Genomic DNA, 5,832 nt, shown 5'->3' with positions numbered 1-5,832 from the left:
AATGCATCAAATCTGTTCTTCAGATGATCTCTAAATTCAGGTGGGATAAATTCAAGGTCATATTCTGGCTCTCGTAGACTTGTTTTCATTTGTTCATAGCAGCCTTCATATTCCAACCCCAAGCTTGAAATTTTTCTTCAGTTCCCTTAGCTTGAGAAATGCTGAGCATGTTCTTCCCTTTGGGTTTTCTAACTCCAGGTTTTTGGCACATTTCATTATGTTTGCCTTTGTCTTCTCGAGTTGCCCTTTGAAATTTTCTGTTCAATTCTTTTACTTCCTCATGTCTTCCATTTGCTTTAGCATCTCTACACGGGAAAAAAGTAAGTTTCAGAGTCTCTTCTAACATCCATTTTGTTCTCTTCCTTCTTTCTTGTTTTCTTCATGACCTTTTGTCATGTATGATGTTTTTCTTCCTGTATGATGTTTTTCTTCCTGTATGATGTTTTTCTTCCTGTATGATGTTTTTGACGTCATTCCACAGCTCTTCTGGTCTTCAGTTATTAGTGTCTAATGTATCAAATCTGTTCTTGAGATGATCTCTAAATTCAGGTGGGATATGTTCAAGGTCCTATTTTGACTCTCGTGGATTTGTTTTAATTTTCTTTAGCTTCAGCCTGAACTTCCATATAAGCAATAGATGGTCTGTTTCTCAGTCTGCCCCTGGCCTTGTTTCGGCTTTTCCACACATGTAGTCAATTTGATTACTGTGGATTCCATATGGTGAGGTACGTGTGTATAGTCACCTTTCATGTGGTTTAAAAATGGTATTTCCAATGAAGAAGTCATTGGTAATGCAAAATTCTATGATTTTCCAGTATTGTTTCTATCACCAAGGCCAGAATTTCCAACCGCTGATCCTTCCTCTTTATTTCCAGAGTTTCTACCTCGATCACCAGTAATTATCAATACATCTTGATTGCTCATTTGATCAATTTAAGACTGAAGAAGTTGGGAGAATTCCTCAATTACTGACTTGAATTGTTGATTCGTAAATTTGAATAACAGTGGTGTTAACTGGTCTTCCTGGTAGGCGTATGGATATTACCCTATCACGTACAATGTTGTACCTCATGACAGATCTGGATATGTTCTTTCTGATGATGAACGGGACACCATTCCTCTTCAATTTGTCCTCGGCATAGTAAACCATGTGATTGCCAGATTCAAAATGTCCAATACCAGTCCATTTCAGCTCACTAATGCGGAGGATATTATACGTTCCATTTCATTTTTGACAACTTCCAATTTGCCTAGATTCATACTTCATACATTCCATATTCTGATTACTAATGGATGTTTTCAGCTGTTTCTCTTTATTCTGAGTGTGCCGCACCAGCAAATGAAGGTCCCAAGGATTTTAATCCATTCGAGTCATCACAGTCAACTCTACCTCGAGGAAGCAGCTCTTCTTCCCCAGTCGCATTTTGAGTGCCTTCCAGCCGGAGGGCCTCATCTTTCGGCACATGGCTGACTGTATTCTGGAGCTATTCACAAGGTTACAGTAGTCAGCATTCCGGTGTTATCTGACCGTGTTCTACTGCTAGTCATTAAGTTGTCAGTGGCTAAACCTTCCCAAGTCGTCCGTGTCTCCTCCTTCCTAGTCTGTCTTAGTCAGGAAGCTCAACGGAAACCTGTCCACCACGGGTGACTGTTGGTGTTTAAAACATCGGTGGTAGCGCTTCCAGAAACACAGAAGTCACCTCAGTCCAGCAAACTGGCAGAGGAGTGGTGGGCTCAGGGGTTAGAGACATTGAAACACCACTTTCAGAAGTGCTTAAACCTAGATGTTGGAGATGTCAAGAAACATCCATTTTGATATCTTTGTTCAATAAAGGTTTCTATGGTTTTGAAGCCATGTTTTGGGTTTCTTGTATTTTTCCACAAGGCACAGAACTGTACACACAGAGAGAGGCCCATGTGAGCCGTGTCTGTGGTAAGCAATTATGTATCAACCTCATTTCTTTACCTCAAGGTAACAAATGCGCCACAGGAATACAACGCAATAACGGTGGGAGACACTGGGGAGAGGGAGGCACAATTTTTCTGTAAACTAGAGACCATCCTAAAAAAATATAAAGTCTGGTTTTAAAAAGCCAGCCAGCTGTAAAGCAGAGGGCTTTTTTTCTGGTTCTAGTAGGGGAGCTCAGTGCATACTGGGAACTGGCAGCTCTTTGTTCTTGGAAAGCCCCTCAGAAAGTTATTTCCAGGTAGACTGTCAAGGTTTCCTCCTCCCTCCCCTGACGATGCTAGTTCACTCTCTCCAGAGGGGTCCCAAGGCCTTCCACCTGCAATCCGGGGGTGGGTGTTGAGGGGGCCTCTCAGAGTCAGCAGGCCCCAAACACAGCCCTGCCCCCCATTTTTGTGCCCTGAGACTTGTATACTAAAGGCCACAGGCTGGGTGGCTCTGAGGATAAACGTTCTCCTCTCACAGGCTGCAGGTTGCGGGGGTCCAAGATCCAGGTGTTTACAGGGTGATGCTCCTGCAAGGACCCTTCCGGCCTCTGCCAGCTTCCGGTGGCCCAGCGTGTCCTGGGTGGTACAAAGGATCAATGTCTTCACCAAGGGGTGCAGGGTGGGGTCACCAACTCAGTGGTGCAGATATCAGGAGCCAGTTGTAGCAGGTCAGTAGGTGAAGACCCAGTTCCCACTTAAGTGTTGCCATAGCTGACCTAGTGGCCTGCCACCCAGGACACCCCTGGGGCCTGACAGAGCTTTCTCTCAGGCAACAACCTACACATCTCTAGGTCACCCTGCCCTGACCAGACATGGACAGACTTTCTGTCTCTTGCACCCACTCCCAGTCACCCCAGTAGCCATGTAGCGGCAGGCATGAGGCAGTGCCCCCTCTGGGTGGCATGTCCCCTCGTCCCCATAGTGCCTGGCCAACATCTGGCTGTCCCATCCTTCCCCAGGGCCCCTGGACAGTGAGTGCCCTGAGCTGGCCTTGCTAGTGGTGGGGTGAGTTGAAGACGAAATGGACAGAGGACCAGACACTGAGTCCATGTGTCCACAAGGGACAACCCTCCCCATCCCCACATGGGAGGGGCAGCCTTGCAGGCCTAGAGCTGGGCCACAGGACCCCCTGTCTGCGCCTTGAGTGACCTGGGGCTTGACCACTACTGCGGGAGAGCTTGAGCAGCTGACACACAGCTCAGGCCCCCAGCTGAGGGGAATGAAATGTTCTGGATTGCAGTTGTGTTTACCCAGGTGTGAACACTTGTCAAAACTTACCCAACTGGACACCTCAATCGTGAGCATGTGATTGTTTGTCAAACATACCTCAAGCTCATCTTTTAGAAATGAAGATGAAATCAAGCCTTCCTCAGACAAACAAAAACAAAAGGAGTAAGTCGAACAGTGGTGAGAAGGCAGCAGCTTGCTGCCTGACTCCATCTCTGCCTTGTCTTCACATGTCATCTCCCGTGTGTCCCCACACCTCCCACGTCTCTCTGTGTCTCTCCACATCTCCCATCTCTCACCCTGTGTCTTGAGGTCCAGTGAGGTCTAGTGCAGGATGACCCCAGTCAGAGGCCCTCACCTAATGACATCTGCAAAGACCCTCTTCCCAAACAAGGTCACACTTACAGGTACCAGGCATATAGACATTTACCCCATGACAGGAAGTTGGAAGCTTTGCCACCTTTTGGGGAGGTGGGGCAGGGGGTGGCCAAGAAGGTAAGCCTGCCCCTCGGGAGAAGGAAAGGTGGTAACAATACCAATGCCCGCTCGCTGTCTGGAGCAGCTGGGCTGCCTTCAGATGGGCCCAGCAGGTGTGAAGTTTGGAGTCTCCCCACAGTGGACCTCTGCAGGCCACTGTGTCCCCTTTGCTGGCTGCTCCTGGACACAGAGCCTGCCCTTGGGGTTCTGCATTACCAGTCGGCATGGCCCTCTCCACCCCCCTGACTGTTGTGTTTGCCCTCCTGGACAAGGGATGGAAGGTTGGGAACCAGGACTAGAGTGGGCCCGAAGTGGACGTTTCCCTGAAGGCCTTCTCCAATCCTACCCAAACCCAAGGTGCTCACCCCCATATTGGCACAGAGAGATGATGGGGGGGAGGGAGTGGGGAATATGGAAAGTCAGAGGGTGAGGCTCAAGGGTCTTCCTACAACTGGTGGTCCCAACAGCCTCTCCCTTGTCCATTGTCTCCCCTTCCAGGAGGCCCGATGCTGCTAGATGGGCAGGAAGACCCACACCTGAGCAGTGCTAGCGGGGGTCCTAGGAGAGAGCAGCCCTTCCACTCCATCAGCACCCCTTCCTCCTACAAAGGGGCAAAGCCTCCTTGGTCCCTGGTGGCCTGTAATCCCTAGCACCTAGCAGGAGATAATGGGCCGCCCCGGGGGCCCAGGGGTGGGTTACAAATAGCTTTTTTAAAGTCACCTGGCTCCCCTCATGCTGGGCTCAGTATTGTCCAGCCCAGTCATCCTGAGCCCCCTGGGGCTGGCCCTTACCCTCTGAGGACCCTGCTGGTCCAGGTCCAGTCCTCTGTCCTATTCCTGGTTCCAACCCCTGCTCTTCAGCCAACTTCTCAGAGAAACAGATCAGGCCTGGGGCTGACTTGAAGGTACCGTCTGTTCAAGTAGGAGACGGAACTAGTCGGTGCTAGGACCTCTGGCAGGATGCCCTCTGGCCTCAGCTGCTTGGCCAGGGTGGATGTTGTTCACCTAGGAACTGAGCGACACCCCAAGGAGCTGGAGCCAAAGTGTCCCCCAGGGGACTTGTCAAGGTCTGTTGGATGGAGAGCTTTTATAGTCTTTGCTCACCCTAGGGCCTTGTCCGGAGCCCCATCCAGCGTCCCTCTGTCCTGGACGTCTCCCCCCAGCCTTGCTCACCTAGAACTTGGGCTCATCCCAGAAGATGTCCTCAGCCTCCGGTGGCCTGTCGGGAACCCCAGAGGTTCATGTAGAGCCCTTGGTTCCCTAAAGATGAGGGGTAGGGGCCCAACCCCACCCTGCGGGAGGTTCTGTACAGGTCCAGGGATAAGGAACCCTCTCGTGAGCCCCTGCTCCCAGCTTTTCCCTCACTGCCTCTTCCTCTTCCTCCTTCTGGCCCTCCAACCCTCTCTTCCCCTGATGGTAAGCCCCAAACCTTCTGCCAGGTGCCCAGGACAGCCGAATGGCCCCCAGGAGCAGGGATGGGACTGTTCCGGGGCTCCCCCATGTGGCCGCTCTCTGAATTGCAGCTTGGCTGCTCGGTTCTGCGTGTTTCTGCGAACCCGGCTCTCGCCCCTCCTCCCTTAGGCTGCCTGAACCTCCACCACTTCCCAGAGGCCTCTGGTGCTGCAGGTCCATAGTGAGTCCTAGGATGGCTCCTTCCTTCCCCCTGGTCCAAAGACCACATGGTCTCCCTGAAGCCCGGACTTTGTCATCCCCACTGAAGGCCTAGCTAAGTATCTCTTTGTGAATACGTAAAACCAGGACTGCATTCGAACACGGAGTACACACATGCTAAAGATGGCGCCCTGCTGTTACATTGCAGGACAAACCATGGTCGGTGGTTCGAATTCCCTTGGAAGCTCTATGCAGGGGCGTTATGCACCAGAACGACAGGAAATAACCACCATAGCAAAGATCAGTCACGGCTCAAAGGGCAGGTGGTCTGCGGAGGGGTGGTGGGTCTGCCAGCTGTCATCCCTAGACAGCAGCTCTGATTCTTTTTGGGGACATTATCCGCCCTGCTCAATTGTGTCACCAAATGGAAATGCTGCCCAGGCAGCCAGGACAGGTCCAATCCCAGATCATCAGCGTTCCCCCAGCCCCCTCATCTACCTGAGCTCTGGGGTCCTGGGGTGGGGGTGGAGAGGTGGGGGACAGGCTTTGGTCTGAAGTTCTGGGA

The sequence above is a fragment of the Chrysochloris asiatica genome, unplaced genomic scaffold (assembly GCF_000296735.1).
Source record: "Chrysochloris asiatica unplaced genomic scaffold, ChrAsi1.0 scaffold00056, whole genome shotgun sequence".
Classification (NCBI taxonomy): Eukaryota; Metazoa; Chordata; class Mammalia; order Afrosoricida; family Chrysochloridae; genus Chrysochloris; species Chrysochloris asiatica.
The sequence above is the reverse complement of the archived record's forward strand: the minus strand, read 5'-3'. Positions refer to the sequence as shown.